This window comes from Rhineura floridana, chromosome 4 (genome assembly GCF_030035675.1).
Source record: "Rhineura floridana isolate rRhiFlo1 chromosome 4, rRhiFlo1.hap2, whole genome shotgun sequence".
Taxonomy (NCBI): domain Eukaryota; kingdom Metazoa; phylum Chordata; class Lepidosauria; order Squamata; family Rhineuridae; genus Rhineura; species Rhineura floridana.
In genome coordinates, this window is record NC_084483.1 from 28,632,560 (window position 1) to 28,654,657 (window position 22,098).

At 40.0% G+C, this 22,098-nt stretch overlaps 1 protein-coding gene across 9 annotated transcripts in view; it reads left to right on the forward strand.

Annotated features, from left to right (window-relative positions):
* KLHL29 (kelch like family member 29) overlaps positions 1–22,098 on the forward strand; it is a 616,221-nt gene that overhangs the window by 148,389 nt on the left and 445,734 nt on the right. Inside the window, exon 3 of one of the 9 annotated variants that reach the window (XM_061622701.1) lies at positions 20,759–20,839. The exons of 7 other annotated variants lie outside the window; for them this stretch is intronic. The gene's annotated coding sequence lies outside the window, so the exon portion shown is untranslated. The remainder of the gene's footprint in view (positions 1–20,758; positions 20,840–22,098) is intronic. One more of the 9 variants, XM_061622703.1, reaches the window with a different exon arrangement.

Consider the following 22,098-nt stretch of genomic DNA (forward strand, 5'->3'; position numbering starts at 1 on the left):
ATGCATGCTGAAACCCCAGAACAAATCCCTGTTGGGCTCTGGGTGCAAGTTTGCCCCTTCTTTTTCCCTGTGGAATGTGGACCCAGCATCTAGCTCCAAATTTCTGAATGTGTTGCACTTTCGGCTTTCTCCCAGTGAGTTTCTCATAAGGTGACATTCCAAGTGCACTGTGTAACACCTTGTTGTGAATGTAATTCGCATACATGATTGCCTCTCCCCAGAAAGAATTCCCTAAACTGGAATCCATTAACATGGCTCTCATTGCTTCCTGAAGCACCCTGTTTTTTCTCTCAGCAGTCCCGTTGGAAGGTTTAAGTGCTATTTTCTTACTTGCCAGCACTTCATGCAATGCTTTACCCATGAATTCCTCCCCCTGGTCTGAGCGTATAGCCCCCACCGTGGTGCCATGTTGAGTTTTGATTCTCTTAATGAACAGTTTCAGCTTCTGCTCAGCTTCACTTTTATGCTTGAGCAAATAAAGATGAGTGTATCTCGAGAAATCATCTACCACTACCATAAAGTACCTAGCACCTCCTCGTGAAGTGTTTATTGGCCCTGATAAATCAACATGAATGAGTTCATAGGGAGCTGATGTGGTCCTTTCAGCCTCCCGTTTTATGGGTGCAATTGTCATTTTCGCTTTATGGCACGCATCACAATCCATCATTAACTGTCCACAATCTTTCAAACGCATGTTTACACTATGCATTGGGGTTTTCTTTATCGTGTCAAAGTTTGCATGCCCCAGCCTCTGATGCCATTCATGGACGCAGCCTTGATGTGTCTGTGCCTCAGCGTTTAACACAGCACACCCTGCTTGACTGCTCTTTATTACAAATTGGGAATCATTCAGGCTTCCCTGCAAGCACACTTGATCTCCCCTCATTACATAACATTTGTCTCTGTCAAACAACACTGAAAACCCACAACTGGTCAGTTTTCTCACAGACAACATGTTATGAGACAGTTCTGGTACAAACAAACAATCTGACAGTATTCCAAGCTTATCAAATCTCACCAGTCCTCGAGCCTCCACATTTTTCCGCAATCCATCCGCTAGTTGAACAAAGTCCTGCTCATCTGTAGACGAATAAAACAAACTCCTGTCTGTAATTAATATATGGCTCGCACCACTGTCAAGAATCCAGTCAACAGGTCCTAAATCTTGAGACTTCTGTTTACAAACAAAGTTCACACTTCCGCTATGCTTCTTCCAGCCTCCGTCCCTGGAGTTTCGCTTGACTGCACAGTCTCTCTGGAGATGCCCACGAGCTCCGCAAATATAACAAGCCTTTAGCCGCTCCTGCTCCTGCTTGTAATCCTGCTTGCTTCCGACAGCCTCCTTCGGCACGGCACTTTTCTTCTCCTCTTGTCTCCGCTGCCATTCCTGGCTCAATTTTTCCTCAATAAACGCAACATTGAGCCCCCCATGGGGCATGGCTTCAATTCCCATAACAAAATTATTCCAACTCCCATCGAGTGAAGCCAGGATCAAATAGGTCTTCTGAAGTTCCCTGTGTTCGACACCTCGGTCCGTCAGCTCTGCAAACAAGCATCTGAATTCCGTGAGATGCTCACTCATTTCGCACTCACCTGTGAAGCGCATCTGGTACAGCTTCTGTGCCAAACACAATCTAGATCCCGCGGTCTGTTGCACATGAAGGGCCTCCAACACGTCCCACATCTGTTTGGCGTTTGTAACATCTCTCACGTGTAGCAGTTGAGAGTCTGATAGAGCCAGAGTAATAAAAGCCTGCGCCCTCTCATCATTCCGTGTCCAGGCCGCTGTAAGGGGTGCAGGGGGTGTACCTTCAATAGCTTCCCATAAATCCTCTTTTATTAGGAAAGCACGCATCCTTGGCTTCCAACTGCCATAATGCTTTTCCGTAAGTCGTTCCATCGGCAAGCCTCCAGACAAGTTTACAGCCATCTCTGCTCACCTCTGTCTGGCACAATCAATCAAGCTGCCCTCTGGAACTCCGTCTGCCGTTCAGACCAGCCACTTACTCCTGTGTAACGCGCTGTGGATCTGGGCCCATAACACTGTTGATGGTTGGCGGTTCTTGCGTGAAACAACACGTTACGTTGGATGTAAGATGGTAAAGAAGCATCACAGAGGCTTGAGAAAGTTTTAAGAGTCTTTACTAAGACATTACGGCCAAAGGCATTTAAAGTAGATACATGTAGAGTTTCCCCCCCTTCAAGATAGAACTAGGTAGAACTGCTTGCTTCAAAGACACACACAGAAGAAGGAAGAACTAACAGCAGGCTGTTACAACTTTCCCAGCTGTTATCTCCCGTTACCATGACAACCTGTCTGGCCTTGGATGTCTGCTCTCTCAGGCCAGGCATAGCTGATAACACAGCTCCATTCCCATACATCTTGAAACATTTCAGACTTGATGAAAAAACACATTGGTAGTACGGCCTAGTAAGCCAACAGTTTTATCATTTTTATCCTATTGTTTTCACAGGTCATGAAGACAGGGTTTTCTCCTCCAACACCAACTTTGCATAAATCTGCCTGGACTCTTAGATAAAGCATTAGCATAACCCTTCCTACCCATTACCCCTTTATAATTTTACTCAGTCTATCCCACCATAGCCAAACAGTGTATTTTATATGCCAAGCATTAAAACCTGCTTTTTAAAAGTGGCAACTGTATTTAATAACCAATTACTCTAATGATCCTACAGAAGTGCTTGAGACCTGTTTTAGTGGTTGTGTCAATTGCAGCCATCTGCACAATGAATAAAAGGAACCATGGTCCAGCTGTAGAGTTGAAACATGTTGGCATTTTCCTAGGGGCAGCCATATGGTACTTAACGAAAGTGAATTGTTCACACTGCAAAGTGCCCCGTTCCTAATGAATGCTAACTTTTTGTTCTGGAAAATATTTTTCCACAGATGCATGAAGTATTTCTTTTAATATGTTGAAACTGTCTGTACATGACAAGGATATAAATGGAAAAGATCTTTGGGGAATGAGGAGGAGGCTCAAGGTGGAAAGCCTTTGTTTTTGCCTGGGGTGGATTTTTACGGTGTAAGTCCTATTTTTAATACTGCTTCCACTTTGTGGATAAATGCATTTTGGGACAGGAAGGTGATAATTACAAATGCTGCTCTCATTTGCCATAAGTGTACCCACGTTTCAAAATAGTCAGAGTTAATAACAGTTTTCTTTTACATACATCTGCATACGTAAGTGAGACAGCTGCCATCATCACACTAGATAGCTGAACCTGTGGTACTAAAGAAGACTTTATAGCTCAGGCTGCAGGCCGTCCTCAAGCAGCAGTTAGCTCTTTTCCAGCTGAGGTCTTCTGCAATATTCTGGGTGTTTTGAATGAGTGACTTACCTAATTTCACTATTTACCAAAAGGCAAGTCCCATTGTTCTGGCTGATGAATTGCAGAAACAGCAGCTCAGATGGCTGGGGCACGTACAATGGAAGCAACATCTGACTCCTCTTCAGTTGTAGGCTCTTTGTCCTCTGACGCATGGCAAATGGAAACAAGGACTGCCTATACAATTTGAATCCTCAGTATATCACTGAACTAATTAGTCTTGACCAGCCAGCAATGCCTGAAACTGGCACTACATGAGGAGAATTGGATAAACCTATTTTGCTTAGTTGTTACCACTTAAAATTATTAATATGTAATAATTTCTAGAAGATTATTAATGTGGGAATTGGATTTTTCATCCCCCCCCCAAACAAATAAAACCTAAGGAATGCCTAAGAATAATAGCCATTTCATTCTTCATGTTGTAATTTAAAATGTTTATTGTATTTTCACAAATAACAAAGAATCTGAAAACTCAGGAACATACAGAGCCATTTATTGAATAAACTCTTCCACTCAGAACAATGTGTGTCTGATGTATCAAAGATATGTTGCAAAACAGCTACCATTACATTTATGATAGTGTCTTTCCAAAATGAAGCTTCCTCCAGTGGCATTCTTAGTCTCTCCCCACTCCTATCAATGAAAGCCAGAAATTGGAACCAAATGCCTGGAAAATTGTTCTGTTTAGCTAAACTCCTTGCCTATCTACTGTGAAATGTAAGGTTTACCAATAGGACAGAATTCTATATTCTGCCCTAACCCCCTTTACTGTGAAATCTTCTTCCAGTGCCTAGCAACCTCTATCATCATTGATGTTAAGACAGATCATACTAGGGTCCTTATGCAATATATTATCTGCTTCATAATCAGACAATATAATGCCAACACTAGGGTAAGGGGATTTATTTGCTGAACAATAGCAGACAATTTTATAAACAGTCTAACTCAAAAAGTCTGTAATGTGCTCATAGACTTTCCACATATGTGGAATTTCTGAAGAAAAGGGCAAAAATGAGGAACCTGGGAACTACAGACCAGTCAGTTTGACATAAATCCCTGGGGAAATCCTGGAACAGATTATAAAGTGGTCAGTCTATAATTACTCAAAAACAATGTAGGCATTACTAGAAGCCAACATGGATTTGTCAAGAACAAATTCTGCCAGACTAATCTTATCTCATTTTTTGATTGGGTAGACTGGGAATGCTGTGGACATAATATATCCTGACTTTAGCAAAGCTTTTGACAAAGTGCCCATGATATTCTGATTAGGAAGCTAGCTAAATGTGAGCTAGGTAGATCCACAGATGGCTATAGAACTATACTCAGAGTGCTTATCAATGGTTTCTTCTCAAACTGGGGAGAGGTAATGACCCGGGTACCACAGGGCTCGGTCCTGGGCCCAGTGCATTTCAACATTTTTATTAATGACTTGGATGAGGAGGTGCAGGGAACGTTTATCAAATTTGCAGATGATACAAAATTGGGAGGGATAGCTAATAGCATGGAGGACAGAAAAAAAATCCAAAGTGATCTTGATAGGCTGGAGCATTGGACTGAAAACAACAGAATGAAATTTAACAGGGATAAGTGCAAAGTTTTACACTTAGGAAAAAGAAACCAAAAGCACAATTATGAGATGGGGGGATACTTGGCTCAGCAATACTACATGCAAGAAGGATCTTGGAATTGTTGTTGATCACAAGCTAAGTATGCACCAACAGCGTGATGTACCTGCAAAAAAAGCAAATGACATCTTAGGCTGCATTAACAGAAGTATAGTTTCCAAATCATGTGAAGTATTGGTTCCCCTCAGAGCTTGGAAGATTACTTTAAAAAAGTAATAAATTACAGTTACAGTTACATGGCCCAAAAAGTACAGTAGGGCCCCGCTTTACGGCGTTCCGCTTTAAGGTGTTCCACTGATGCGGCAGCTTTCATTTTCAATTTTAAAGGTATTTTTTGCTCTTTTGCGACGTTTTGCAATGTTTTCGTGTCATTTTCACGCCACGCGGCCCATTATAGTGAATGGGGTTCTGCTTTATGGTGATTTCCGCTTTACAGCGGGGGTCCGGAACGGAAACCAGCCTATAAGCGAGGGCGGGGCCCGCCTGTAGTAATTGCCGTTACAATTACAATTGCTCTGAAAGTAACTGATTACTTTACTTGTTCTCAAAAGTAATCACTACAGTTACATTTCAGTTACTTTTTTTAAAAAAATGCCTACAAGGTGCTGGCCTTGACTGCTGCACATCTAAGATCCTGAAAAAACATTAAAAATAAACACACACATACAGAGGTAGTAGAATCATTCTATTTATCCATGATAGCAATGGTGGTCTCTCCACTGGTAAGGGAGGTGGGGAGGGAGACAGAGGCCACTACTCAGATCTTTGCACCTCAAATCAAGTGCAACCCCCCCGCCGCTCAGCCAGCAAGCATAATCTCTCTCACTTAACCACCTTCCAGACCCTGCCCTGCCACCAACTAAGGGACACTCACCCAAGCAAACATTTTCCCCTGAGATACAAAAAAGTTGAAATACTGCCAGTGCAGCACAGTAGCCAGAGACGGTGGTGGCCACTTTGTGTGCCAAGTGCAAGCACACACACGTTGTCATCTTTCACCTCCACAGTTCTTTATCTCCATTCTGCTGCTGCCTCCTTCTCCTCCTTTATTCATGTTCTTGCCCTCCGGCTCCTTTTTTCCTCCACTCCATTTTTAAAAAAAATTGTTTTCTCCACTCCTCCCTGTCTCCACCTCCTCCCTTGTCACCTCCTACCCACCCACAAACCGTGATGGTAATGAAAGTTAAAGAGGAAAGCACAAAAGCAGGACTACAGCTGAACGTCAAGAAGACTAAAATGATGACAACAGAAGATTTATGCAACTTTAAAGTTGACAATGAGGACATTGAACTTGTTAAGGATTATCAATACCTTGACACAGTCATTAACCAAAATGGAGACAACAGTCAAGAAATCAGAAGAAGACTAGGACTGGCGAGGGCAGCTGTGAGAGAACTAGAAAAGGTCCTCAAATGCAAAGATGTATCACTGAACACTAAAGTCAGGATCATTCAGACCATGGTATTTCTGATCTCTATGTATGGATGTGAAAGTTGGACAGTGAAAAAAGCAGATAAGAGAAAAATCAAGTCATTTGAAATGTGGTGTTGGAGGAGAGCTTTGTGCATACCATGGACTGCGAAAAAGACAAATAATTGGGTGTTAGAACACATTAAACCAGAACTGTGACTAGAAGCTAAAATGATGAAATTGAGGTTATCATACTTTGGACACATCATGAGAAGACATGATTCACTAGAAAAGACAATAATGCTGGGAAAAACAGAAGGGAGTAGAAAAAGAGGAAGGCCAAACAAGAGATGGATTGATTCCATAAAGGAAGCCACAGACCTGAACTTACAAGTTCTGAACAGGGTGGTTCATGACAGATGTTCTTGGAGGTCACTGATTCATAAGGTCACCCTAAGTCATAATCGACTTGAAGGCACATAACAACAACAGGTAAGTGTACATAAGAGGTACCTTGACACCCGACTTCCGGGAAGGGTGACTTCACTTGTGCCTGCTTTTTGAGACGAGCTCTCGTCTCAGAAGAAGCTTTTTCAGTTTTAAAATCAGTCAGAACGTTCTTTTTGACTGGTAAAGATTTTCTCCCGGGCAGGGAGAAACGTGGAGATTAACCACAAAAGCCTGTTTTTGTTGGGAGGACTGGATTTCATTAATTTATGAGAGAAGGTTCAGCCAGCAATGCCGGACGGACTTCCATCAAGCTCTAACTGATTAAGCGACACGTTTATCTTTTCAAAGAAAAACGGACTTTAACAGGCAAGCATCCTTCTTTCTATTTTTTTTTTCACTTGGTTTAAATCGTTGCAGCAAAAAGAGATTTGTCAATGAATCAGCTATAAAGAATTTCTGGGTGAGTTATAACTCTTCTCTTTTATTCACGAAATTAAGGAGGAAAGAAATTGAAAAAGCTTATCTTTGTTTTTATTGCAAAAAGCTGGCCTGGAAGTGCATTCTAAAGATACAAACGGAAGAGGGATTTCTATTTCGAGGAGGGGAAAAAATAAATAAATTTGATTTATGAACTTTGGAGTATTATATGTCTGGGACTATTTTCTTTTTGGTCTATTTCATTTTGACGAATCTACTTGTTCACGACGCCACTAACTGTTTTGAAGCTGGGAACTAAATTTGTCTTGTATTCCTGAACATATAAGAGATAAGGCAGGCTGTACTGTCTACACTGTGATGTCATCAAGCCTGGAATATTAACCCAATTGTGGCTGAAATAATTTTTGTTTTTGTGGTTTTAAGAATGGCAATCAGGAAAGTGGCTGAGACCATGGAAGAAATTATGTTTCAGAAAATAATGGATGAGATTGAGATAACGAAACAAACCCTGAGACAGGATAGACAGGAGATGAAAATTGAATTTGGCAAAATGACGCAGGAGCTTAAAGAAATAGGGGATCTTGTGAGAGAGGGGATTGATGAGATTAGAGATGAGAAAAGAAAAATTAAAGGGAAGCTACAAGCCCTGGAGATTGGAACAAATGTGGAATTGGAAAAAGATCTGGAGTTTATGGATATTAGAAACAAAATTTACTGTTTGGAATTCAACGTTGTCTCTGAAGAAATTAATGAAGATAATAGAGATAAAGTTATCAATGTCTTGGATAATTTTCTGGACTGGAATGATGTGATGCAGCTTGACATAGAAAAAATCTATGGAATTAACTACAGATATGTGACAATGGAAAAATTCTCAAGAGATGAGCCAGTGCATTTTGTAAAAAAGAAGAACAGAGATATGACTTTACAACAATATTTCAGCAACATATTCAGAATTGATGGCAAGAAAATATTTGTGATAAAGGAAATTCCCATCAGACTCTTATTATATGACTATGGCTATGACAGCAAGATTAATATGGGATACTGATAATGGAAGAATGGCTACTGAAATTACTGGACTGAACAGGACTATTGAAGATGGAAGATGGAATTAATATTGATAATGGAAGAATGGCTATTGAAATTATTGGATCTAACAGGTTTGATGAGATGGATTAATCTATATGTTTATTTGGACTATGGCTATGACAACAAGATTATTATGGGATACTGATAATGGAAGAATGGCTACTGAAATTACTGGACTTAACAGGATTATTGATAATGGAAGAATGGCTACTGAAATTATTGGACTTAACAGGATTATTGAAGATGGAAGATGGAATTAACATTGATAATGGAAGAATGGCTATTGAAATTATTGGACCTAACAGATTTGAACGAGATGGATTAATCGACATGTTTATTAGGAGAAAAATTGAAAAATATATCTCTCAAGGAATTGAAACCTCTCTTTGACTTTTTGTGGAAAGAATAAAGTTATGTTTATGAGATTTGATGATTAATTAAGATAACTACTGGAGGAAAGTGATTTTATAACATAATTTAGGAGACAGGATTGTTATATATTGTAGACTTATAACTGATCTGCGACAAATCGGAAGTCAATATTTTATTTTATTGTTTAATTATTTTTGTTTTGTTTTGTTTTTTGTCTTTGAAAATTTGAATAAAAATTAATGATAAAAAGAGGTACCTTGACACCCAACTCCAAAGAAATAAGGTGATATTTAAATTCAATCACTTACCGAACCGTCTTCAAAGGCAGCCCCACGTATAGAGGATTGCAGTAATCTAACTTGGAGGTTACCAGAGCATGGACAACTGAAGCGAGGTTATCCCTGTCCAGATAGGGGCATAACTGGGCCACCAACCAAAGTTGGTAGAAGGCACTCGGTGCCACTGAGGCTACCTGACAGAGAGAGTTCTTGGAGAATCCCCAAGCTACGAACTTGCTCCTTCAGGGGGAGTGCAACCCCATCCAGGACAGATTGGACATCCACCATCCAGTCAGAAGAACCACCCACTAGCAGCATCTCAGTCTTGTCTGGATTGAGCCTCAGTTTATTAGCCCTCATCCTGTCTATTGTCACAGCCAGACACTGGTTCAGCACATTGACAGCCTCACCTGAAGAAGATGAAAAGGAGAAATAGAGCTGCGTGTCATCAGCATACTGATGGCAACACACTCCAAAGCTCCGGATGACTGCACCCAACGGTTACATGTAGATGTTGAACAGCATGGGGGACAGAACTGACCCCTGTGGAACCCCATACTGGAGAGTCCAGTGCGCCGAGCAATGTTCCCCAAGCACCACCTTCTGGATCCGACCTGCCAAGTAGAAGCGGAACCACCGCCATGCAGTCCCTCCCACTCCCAACTCAGCCAGTGTTTCCAGAAGGATACCATGATCGATGGTATTGAAAGCCACTGAGAGATCAAGGAGAATCAACAGAGTCACACTCCCCCTTTCTCTCTCCTGACAAAAGTCATCATACAGGGCGACCAAGGCTGTTTCCGTGCCAAAACCAGGCCTGAAACCCGACTGAAATGGATCCAGATAATCGTTCTCATGCAACAGGGTCTGGAGCTGTCCTGCCGCCACTCGTTCAAGGACCTTGCCCAGGAATGGAACATTTGCTACCAGCCTATATTTATTAAGGTTTTCTGGGTCCAGGGAGGGTCCCTTCAGGAGTGGTCTCACTACTGCCTCTTTCAGGCAACCAGGGACCACCCCCTCTCGCAGAGAAACATTTAATCACTTCCCTGGTCCAGCCGGCTGTTCCATCCCTGCTAGCTTTTATTAGCCAAGAAGGGCAAGGATCCAGCACAGAAGTGGTTGCACGAACCTGTCCAAGCACCTTGTCAACATCCTCAGGCTGTACCAACTGAAACTCATGCTTGATTCACCTGCTATAACACTGGAGCCTAAGTCCTAGCAGATGCTAAAGATTTTATCCTGGAAGTGCCTAACAAATTCATTACAGCGGGCCATATCCTGGAAGTGCTTAGCAAATTCATTACAGCGGGCCATATCGTATCCAGAATTACTTTTTAATACCACAGACCATTTTGAATAATATAAATGTTTTGTGTGTATGTGTACACACCCACCCACACTGATATATATATATACACACACACACACACACACAGAGGAGAGGCCTAGAAGGAATCCTTGAATCATTATTAGTTTTTCAAATTCAGTTTCTTCTCTTAATCTATTCCCAGTAATCTTACTTTGAACCATTTTTTTAATTGAAAAGACTGGTAGATCTTATTTTATTCCTTTTAACTTAATTCTTATGAAAAATTACTAACAGTTTGTACTTTTTTTTTTTACCTTGACATGCTTAGCTGATCTCACTGTTTTCCCAATTCAGTCTCCATGGATCAGTATAAAGAGACTCCCATGGGGAAGGCTTGGGGCTTTGTTTACTTTTGCCATTGTTCAGCAGTAGAACATCTGTCTTGTATGCAGAAGGCCCTGAGTTCAATCCCTGGCATCTCCAGATAGGACTGGGAGAGACTCCTGTGAGAAACCCTGGGGAGCCGCTTCCAGTCACTGTAGACAATGCTGAGCTGGATGGACCAGTGATCTGACATTATAAATCAGCTTCCTGTATACGTATGAATTTATTCCAAGTTTTCAAGATGGATCTTAACCAATGGATTGGTCATTTTCTGCCATTTCCCCCACTCATTTTTGATCACATTGATAACGTTAAAAAGATATGTAATTATTGCTGTTCTTGAAGTAACAAATACTTTTCTTCTACATTAATCTAGTCTGAGAGAGCTTGTGGTTGAGCAGCATAGTAACAATATTTTAAAGAAAGAATTGCAAATCTGCCACTTTCTTCCACTGTATTTGTGTCAGCATTTGCCTTTTTTTCTTCCATTACAGTGGCAGTGATGAATCTGTGCCCCCCCCAAAAAAATGATGTTGGGACTCCCCATCAGCATCAGCCACCATGGACAATGGTTAGGATTGATGGGAGTTGCAGTCCAGCAACATCTGGAGGGGCGCAGTTACGTTACAACAATAGTTTTTGATAATGTTCTGCCAGTGATTTAATTACTGGTGTTATATTTCCATAATCAGATTTTGATTTCCCCTGAGGAAATGAATTTTTTACAAGAGAAATTTCCCAAAACCAAGAAGTGTTCAAATTTTCATGTAAAAAAACCCTGCTGTCAATTTAAGATCCATCTTAACTTACAGAAACTATGGGTTCAATTTAGAAGTTAATAAGATTCCCAGATATCTAATTGGTGTTGATTTCCAAGAGCACCTCAACATGGTTTGTATAGCTGAAAATTCATCGTGCATCTGATTTATCTTTTTACACATTGGAATGGAAGCTTCTTGGGTTTGAAATTCTAGCTTTCATTTGTTGGATGTGTGATATTTCCTGCTGAGTTTATTCTTGGATACAGCTCTTGCCCTACTTGTTTGATATTCTTAAATACATTTTTCTAAGTATTTATTTAACCGCTACTAGAAATGCAATTTGATAAAGTAATGAAGGCTCTTTTTAGGGGTGCTTTTGATACAAGAAACGGCTAAGACAAGGGAATTTTAAGACGTGGCAGGTAGTCATTGTATTTTTCTGAATGGTTTAGAAACTTAGTCCTTATTCTCTTGCACTATTATATGATATGTTTATAATAGTAGCATAATGCGCTAATAAATGTTCTATTTGTTCTGTTTTGTCAGGCATTCTTTGGTAGGAAGATGGCTATTTATTTTGAAAGTAGGAACCAATTAGTTGCATGGATTTTTTTGCACAGCTGAATTTCTTGACAGAGATGAACAGTAGAGGTTGAGTGTTCTACTCTATTCTTTCTGCAGTAGGGCCAGAGCTTGGAAAAGTTACTTTTTTTAACTATAACTCCCATCAGCCCAATCCAGTGGCCATGCTGGCTGGGGCTGATGGGAGTTGTAGTTTAAAAAAGTAACTTTTCCAAGCTCTGGGCCAGACTCAGTGTTTCATTCAAGAAGGCTGTAGTGTGTACGTTCCCTTCAAATAGCAAATCTGAGGAGTGTTTGTGTCTTTGGAGTTGCTATTTTCTATTGATGCCACATTGCACCTCTTCTTTGCTCAGTGCACAATTCATTCTTTTGGAGACTTAAGCTGTAGCATCCTGTCTTTAAAATTAAAAGAGCCCACAAATCTCCTTTGCTGTCTGTTTGAATTACAAACCCCAGCCTATGCATGTTAGCTTTTCTCCTAAAGCACTTGAGAGGGAAATCCATTGGTTTTTACTATGGCAGAAATACAGGAAGAACAAAGCAAGGATTTTCAAAAGTATGAATGTACTTATTTTAATGAAGTGTGCCATGGGTAGGCAGAATTTAGAGAAATTATAGAGAAGTGCACTAATAGTCTAAAATGAGATTTGGCCAAAAATAATTGGCTAATGTGGTCAATGGAAGCCAGGTATCAGCTGCTATGTATGCTGTAATTAGCACAGAAAGTTATTTCATCAGCCATAAGGATTTTTCTGGAAGGGGGAGAAGGCAGATCTGCCAGATGAAGCACCTGTGCCCTTTCCTGCAGTTTGCCTGTTTTTGCAAACTAAAGTGAAACAGCTGTCTTCGTTAACACAGAAGCAAGTATTGAGTTTCTTGTGTGTAGACTTGTTGAATGATTTGCATGCATCTGAACTGTGTCCCCTAGATCTTGCCTCTACTCAGTCTAGTATGGATTAATGTATGAGCTCTAAGGCTAGAATTCCCTTTGAAGGATGAAAGTTAGATATACCTTTAATGCAGGGGTGGTCTCTAGATGTTGTTGGACTACAACTCCCATCATCCCTGACCTTTGGCCATGCTGGCTGGGACTGATGGGAGCTGGAGGGCCACAGATCCCCCCATCCTTGGGTAAGAATATGAGCTGTCAGCTAGGATATTGGGGGGAAAGCAGGGGGGTTAGGCAGCTCTAAAAGGCAGGGGTGAAGTGGGGAGGGGGTTTGCCAGCTCTAAAGTGGAGAGAGGAAAGTGGGATGGGGGGCCATAGCCACCTCTAAAGGTGAGGGAGGAAATTGGGGGCCATGAGCCACCTCTGATGGGGAGTGAGGAAAGCAGGGGTGAGGCTTAGCCAGGTCTAAACCCCACACAGTAACTCATTAGACCAGCTTTTTTGTTCCTACCCTTTGGCTCAACTTTGACAGGTGTCAATCATGTGACCTTACAGTTATGTCATGTGATTGACATTAAGCTTCCGCCACCCACCCAGCCACCCACCTGTTAAAGTTGGCCCACAGGGTGGGAGTAGAAAGGGCTCCCTACCCCTGGTTTAATGAGTTTGGGAGAGTTGGTGAGGTCTAAGGTTAAAGGGATGGGTGAGGGGTTGGGGTGGGGTTGGTGAGTGGAGTGGAGCACCTAGTTGTATACATATAATTGTAAACCACTTGGATTTTTTAAATGAAATTGTGGTATCCCAAGTATTTTTATAAATAAGTAGGGGTGGGGGAGAAATTTGTTCAGTTTGCATTTTAATGTGAGCCTCCCTACCAGATGCAAACCAAAACGCAGCTACACTTTGAAAACTGTGCTTTCCTGAATTTTATGATTCAGTTCTCTTAACAACAATAAAATGTGTACAGAAAGGATATATTAGGGGAACATGTGCACAAAAATATGTACATATGTCTTTAACATACAAAAAATGCATTATACTAGGGGAAATTGCTTGCAAAAAAGTGTATGCTAAGAAATGCACACCAACTTGTATAAAAATGTTTATGTGGACTTTTTTAAAAAAAAAGTTTGCAAGCTAATGTAGAAATGGAGCAAACTGAATGAAGAATGGAAAAAATGAGAAATGGAAACTGTCCATCCATATAGACAAGTAAGAATACATTTTTCACTTCTCAGGAACCCAACTGGTTTAGAAAAACATTATACAATCAGATACAAAAGAATATGTCCTAAAATGCACTATATCTTAATAGTATAAAAATAGTACTGTGCCAGAAATGGAGAGGGCTTTTTCCACATGTGATGGGCATGTTACAGATGTCAAATATTTTTGAAAATGGTTGTTCAAGCAATATCATCCTTTATTTAAGTCCCTCTGGATCTTCTGTCTTAATTTTCTGCCAGATTTAGTCTTTTGAAAAAAACCATTGAGCTAATGGTTGCTTGACTGGTTTTTGCTTGTCATTGGAAATGCAGTGAGATAGCCTTTAAAACAAGAATGACTAGAAAAATTGTGAGATGCCCTTTTATAAGCCAAATTGACAGTCTTCTATAAATCTCCAAATGCATTTGAACTGGCTAATGAAATATGGAGCTAGGTTGTCATTTTTATAAAGGACTCTTTGTCATTGGGTCATGATCAATTTGCACATTTAAGCCCTATATAGAGATTAAGATTCTGCCTATTGTAAATGTATTTTATCTTACGGAAAGTGCCTTTTATATGGAGTGTTAGTTTTAAATTCTGTATGTTTTGATACTCATATTGAATAAAATCTTAAGGAAAAAAACCACCTGGAATAAACAGGATGGTTTAATACAAAATCGTCAGTGCAGAAGCCCTCTTTACAGTCCATAGCTTAGACCCTGGTGGCCCTACCCAAAAATGTTTGAAGTTGAAAGAAACAGAATCCTCATTTGAACTTTGCATCTTTCTCTGATTTTATTTTTTCCTGCCTGACAACATAGTATCGCCTCAAAATACATGGTTGGCCCTGAGACCGTTGTCTGGAGTGGTCCCTGAGAGTACAGAAGCTGGCTGGCTCTGGCATGTATGAATACATTTTTGCTGCACTGTGTCCTGTTCTAGTTGGGTTCCACATTCCAGAAGCCTTCCAGACAATCAAGGTTATTATGGGCACTAACACTAGCTATGTCCAAGGCCAGGCCAAAGTCCAACTGGCAAGCAACCCTGACAAGCAGAGGTTCCACAAAGGGCTCAGCAAAAGGCAAGTCAAAGGGCAGTCCGAGGTCCAGGTAAATCAAGGATCAGGTCCAAAACACAGAGTTGGTAGCAAGATGTTGTTCCAGTAGTAGTCACAGCCTCACATCAAGGCTTTTAAGCCATAACTGTGAGGAACACACCCCGGCCCAGCCTTGAGGGTCCTGGTCTGCCTCTTGAGGCACCATTGCTGCTGGGATCCCAGGGTTGTTCTGCTTCTGGTTTATAGGCAAATATCCCTTTCTGCAGGGAGGGCTCCCTGCCAGTTTCCTCTGAGGATCCAAGCTCCTCCACAGCTGTTGCTCTGAGCTATTCCTGAGTTTCTGAAGGCTTCTGATTATCCTCCGCCAGATTCTCCTTGGAAGAGGAGTCATCTAGTATGTGCATGACACACTGAAAGGACTCATACTTTTGACACCAAACCTACAATAGTTGGAAAGCCCAGACATCCTGATCGTAGCAGAGTCTGAAACTATGCATTTTAAAGCCTTTTGCACACAGAACTGCATCTCTGTTAAAACAGAGGAGTGGGGCTGTCTTCTGCACATATTTAACAATCCTTTGATTGTTATGCATGGATGGGTGGGGGATTTGCAGTAGGAGCCAGGAATGTATTTTCATTGGCATAATACAAAAGCTGTATTTCTTGTTGCAAAAGAAACAAATAATTAATTCTGAAAACAATTTACTACTACAGATCTTTCTCTTTCTTGTAATGCTCCTTTATGCTCCCTGAGCTACCTCAGAATATCTGTCGGTCCCTATCAATTTTTTAAATTCCCTACTTTTCTCTGATACTGAAGCTAGATCTATCACTATTTAAGCAATGCATCCCCTACGTAATTCAGTGTTTTCTTGTTGACATTTAATACTAAATGTTTAATTTTAAGTAACTTAAAGTTCCCATCAAGGCAATTAAGTTATAAACTGATCCGTTTAAATTCCCACAAGCGGTAGCTAACGTTGATTCTCAACACTCAGAAAAGCATTTGCCTGACTAGTAACTTAGGATAATGCTTTATCTGATAAAGATAATACTGCAGTCCATAAAATCTTAAACCATAATACATGGGTTCTCAACAAGGGGGGAATTCCCCCCCGGGGGGAATTTTAGGTTTCCAGGGGGGGAATTGGGACCACTATTCAGCAAAGTGTGATGTCCTGTAGATTATGTACAATCTGTAAAATTGTAGTTTGTTTTTAATTTAATCTGCGACATTCAATAAAGTTTATTGAATGACACAGATTAAAATCGTTTCTTGAACATGCAGCATTATTTTCATTTGCAAAATTAAATTATTATTTAAAGACCAGAAAGTGCTCCAAGAAATTCTGTTATAATATAAACTAAGAAATTTTTCTCTCACGAGAAACACCACCGTCACTCGCGAAACGTCAACATGCTATGAGAGACTATCTTGGGAAGGGGGGAATTATATTCTGAACAATGGTGAAAGGGGGGAATGGAGCAAAAAAGGTTGAGAACCACTGCCATAATACATTTATTAAGTCTTTAAGGTGCTACAAGGCTTTCTCTTTTTGCTGCAACAGACCTCACACAACTACCGCTCTGGAAATTAAATCTCAACCATTCCTTTCATTTAATGAATAACTTGGCAAAAAAACCCACCTTACTTTCCTTGCTAAATCTGTAATCTTTCTAATTAAACCCATTCCATTTTCATAAATGGAAAAGTTGAATTGTTCTCCTGAAGGGAATCTTTCTTATCAAGATAGAATTGGGAAAGGAAAGTGACCGTAGGTCTCTCCTAGCTGCTTCTCACATATTCCTAGGGCCCTGGATTTTACATATCATCCTAGGCTTAATGGATGTGATGGTGCTAAGCAGTACAAAGGACTTGTGTTTTGAGAAACCTTTTTTATTAAATTTGGTTATCTTGTTTAGCAATCCATTTTTAACATTTATATACTCTTCTTCCAAGGCAGTGAGGCAGCATACGAGAAATTTGTCCCATTTTTCTCCCTCCTAACAGCCTTGTATTAGGATGAGAAGGCCACTCAAAGAAATTCAAACAGAATTTCAAAGCGCTACTGAGTTTCTCTCTCGTATCTAACAGAAGCATAAACTGCCCAGTTCATTAGTGTAGTGGGAAATTCAGGAGTGCAGGGTCTCTTCATGATAGCCACAGCCACACACCCTCACAGTCACACCCTCTTCTAAGATTATATAACCTTCTAAAATAATAGAATAATCTGGTCAGGCTTGAATACTGCTTTCTGCGTCTCTGTCGCTGTCACCATTTGACTGTCCTTTCTCATTGTCAGAGATGTTGCTCGAATGTACACGTTTTACTCCTGCTGCTACCAAACCGCTTGATGACATAGATAGGATGCTATCATCAGGATTCAATCTCTTCTTCTGCAGTTGCAGAATTCTCACTCTCCACAACTTGTCTAGGCTTTTTGAAGTAGGAATTTGTAAAGGCTTGCTTGTAATTGACACTCATTAGGACTCTTCTTAATGGCTAACACACTCCCCTTTCATGCCAGTTGGCTCATATGACACCAGAGACATAGGGACCCAGCTCCGAAAAAGTAAGGGGTCTAAGATCCCCGCAGGAACCCAGACAACTACACCCCTGGCCAAGTTATAAAATTTGGAAGGAGGGCTTCATAAACTCAAAAGTCTCTCAAGAACATAATGGAATACAAAAACTGAAATTATTGTAAACTGCATAATCTTATTCTGGTCACAGAACTCTGAAGGATAACAGGTGGACACAATCGTCTGCTCGTTCCATTCTGTCCCAAGTGTTTGGCATGCACCTTGATGTAGATATGTGCTGCAGATGAAAAGAGATGCCCTATTCGATACAGTTTTGCACCCAAACAGTTCCAGATACAAGATGTTTCCTGCAGACTAGGGACCCAGTATGTTGCTCACAACAGGGTTGCAGTTTTGGCTTGTGATTTACTACTTACTCTGCCTTGCTACATATGCTCCATTTGCAAAATCTCTTCTACTGGTGAGCTGAACAAGTGGCCATATTTTGCCCTTTAAATCCTGAAGAGACTATATATAGGAAAATAAGATTGCAATCTCTTGCACAGTGTTTTACTTTGCTCCCCTCATTTTCCCCATGTGTACCACAAACAGAGATATTTGTTGCTAGTGTATTTTATATATTTTTAAAGTGTTGACTTTAAACCTTGTGAAACAGCAACAAGGATCTGACCTGAAAGTGTATTATAGAGAGATCATTCAGAGTTCAAAGCTGTTAGTTCATCCGTAATTCAGATGGCATGATTGTAGGGTTGATAACTTAGGTGGTATGTAAAGCAACGTGATCCTCTTGAGTCTTGGGGCAGAGTTGTTACTGACTTTTTGCATGCTAGGGTCTGGAGTTGAAGATACTGCTGCAGCTTTGATGCTAGTTAATAGCAACATGAGTAAGTCTTCCATATATACATTACATATACATATGTGTGATGCATAAAACATCTACTTTATTAGTTAAATTATACACAGATTTGTGAAATATGAATTTTTGCATGTGCAATATACAAGATTTTCACAGTCCCCTTTTTCTGGTTTAGTGAGAAAAGACTTTCTGACAAGGATGGTGAAAACTTCAAAAGTGCTTACTCCATTATGCTTTCTGCTTTAGAATAATGGGGTCTTAAGGCTGTCAGTCCCTCCTGCTGAGTTGTGTCTCCTTTCCCTCCTGTAACCCATCCTTTCTTCTTACATTTTAATCCTACCATAATTTGAGCTGTCGATCCAAACGTCACAGCTCAGTTGCATTGGCGGAAAATGTGCAATGGATTGCTGCTTTTGTCTCTTTTGGCAAGCATACCTTGTATCTTTTGTTGAGCCTTGATGATATAAAATAGAGTTTAATGGATTGGATTGGAAACTTAAATTAACTAGAGGTCACATAGCCTTTGAAAAGAAAAAGAAAAATGATTAGGAAACTGACTGATTTTTACTTCTTTGGGTGACTTTTGCTGTATGCATTTCTGGTTATTGGCTTTGTCAGTGTATAGTATTTACCTCAGTAGAATCCTGAAGAGTAATGGTAGCTTCTAGGAATAATCATGATATAAAAAGGGAACAACTGTAGAAATCTAGCATTCCTTTCAAAGAAGACTTTCTCCCCATCTTCTTTGTTAGTACTCTATACATTGTAATGTAAAATAACTGGAAAAGGGTTACCAGCTAATGAGTCTTAATAGTACCAAACATCAACTTCTCAGTTCTTCACATATTTACAAGACGCTCATTAAATTAATCTGCATCATTACATAGGTAGTTTAGAAACAGCACCATGATCACCTATTGCTGTTGCAAAAGTAATATGCCATGGATAATGCTGTGGCCCTATTAAAGAGTCTGAAGCATGGCACATATGACGCAAAGTAACATTAGCAATCTTGAGTAGCCAATCTGCAAATAAAGATTCCTCCACACACACACTTCAATTAGAGATGAAGCAGAAGCAAAACCCTGTATCTGAATGAAGTACAAATTCAGTAGTAGTGGAGTGCACACCCTCAGTGCAAAACCTGCAAAGTGTGACTAATTTGAATATGAGGTAGCCTTTAAAACTTCACTTATTAGATACGTACTTTTTCTTAAGTCTACTTTCTAACATTTTCACTTAGGTGATATAAGCCATGTTTTTGTATCAGTGTCCACATAATGAAAACAGTTTAATATGCTGGTACTTTTTGCTTTTCTCAACAGCATTCTTCAATGTGTTTTGAACATTGTTAGTGTAATCTGACTATATTGTGCTATAATTAGGTGTTATCTGTTATTCCTGAATGGATCTCATTACATAGCCTGCATTCACATATCAAGTCAGTCATAAACTTCAGCTTACTGTACACAAGCAAATTGTGCCCTGCAAACCACAAACCCTGGTTTAATGTTTTGTCTGAACTAGTGAACCAGCAAACCACAAGCTGTAGCCAAGTTTTGTTTCTGGTTTACTGATCATGGTTTGCTGGCGCAATCTCTCATTTGGATGTAATGCTAAGCCAGGAATTGTCGTTTATTTCTCCCAGTGTGAGCAGAGAGATGCAGGGAGGAATGAAATGGATGCTATTCACTTGGGTACTTTAACCCATGGTTTGTGACTTACTGTGATGTGTGAATGTGACCATTGTGCAAGAGTAGAGTATAACAGAGGGAGTTTTTTTTATTGGGTAGAAACGGGGACAAATCAAATGGGAAAATGCTTAAATGTTTGTGGGGGAGGCAAGTCTAGTAGGTAGCAATGATGCAAATCCTCTGAACAATCCTTTGTATAAAGGATGCAGCACCTGCATTCTCAGAGGCAAATATAAACACTAATGAACAGAAATACATGGCTTAGCTAAAAATAAACAAAAAGGAAACAGAAATCTGTGTTTTAATGTTCCACACGCAAGCTGTTCAAACAGCTAGGCATAATGCTAGAATGCAGAGTGCATGAACAGAAATGGCCTTGTTTTGCATGGTTAAAACTTGGCAATGGATTTAGTAGAGTGAGTGGAAATAATAACACTAAACGGTTTCTCAGCAGATATCCCTAAGCATCGGGGCAGTTGGAGAAAGAAGTCCCCCAAGTATGGACAAGTACCTCTTAACCTGAGAATTACAGGTATTATTCTAGGCATTTAATGACACTGTCCTTGAAGGAAAACAGATCCATGATGATCAACTGACATCTTTTGCTTAAGTTTTGTAGTTTTGTAGCAATAGTAGCTCTTCTATAAGATGACTTCAAGCAGTATCTTCCCTTCCTATTTTCTGACGTCTTTTAAATTTACACTTAGCATAATGATATACATGCTGGTGTAGGTAAATTAGAAGGACTTTCTTTTTGAGGCAAGAAGGACAAATATCCATCCTATAATCCTTCAGAATCCTGTGTTCCACACTAAAAGATGTTGGAATAGAACACTAGCAATAAACACTCTTGTAAATTGAAGTAGCTACAGTTGATGTTTAAGGTTGATTTTAAAATATGATGTTAGTGGAGTAACGTCTACTAGATAAATTTTGCAACTGGCAAGACAAATGCCATGCATTTAATGGTTAGAAAGTAGCACCTCTTTTCTTCTTCAATAAATATATGTCTTCTACAGCTTCCAGCCATATAGAGTGCTGTATACTGTGGTGGTGTTTTTATTCTCCTTGGAACCCCAGCCAGAATTATCCATTAAATATATTTAATCTATTATCAAAAAATAATAAATTGCAAGAGGGTTTAGGCAGCAAACAGATGAAGCATACTTTCTTTTCTGAGACTTCAATTTTTGAGAACAGTGTTGGGCAGTGAGTGAAACTGGTTTGTTACTTTTATTTTGGTCACTGGCTAACATCATTCCACATCCCCAAAATGCCACATTTAATTCTACCTGATTTGGAATAATTGACTGATCAGGAGCAAGACCCATGAAGTGAGCTTTAAATTACATTGTACCCCTAAGGGAGTTGATTGGTTCAGAGAAATGCTGGTGCAGGTAAAATTATATTGCACCAATCCCTACATTACATTTTGCCTGTCAAAATTACCATGCCATTCTCATGTAGAACTTTGCACATCAAAAGTAGCTGATTATACAGCCAGCATGTTTTTTTTTGCATTCCTCAATATTAAATACCCTCATGCCATTCTGCTGCTTCCCATAAGCTCATTTCAAAACAAAACCGTACAAAATGTATAGTCCTGAACTCAGAAACGCTTGCTTAATAACCCTGTAAGTTTTCATGGCATTCCACAAAACACTCAGAGAGAATCGAGGGTTCAAAGTATAAAACAAGAGGGGAGGGGAAAATCCAGACCCTTGTTGGACTTTTTTCTGTCAGTGGTCTCATAATTAAGAAATTAATTAAAAATCAGCCATGTTCACAGAG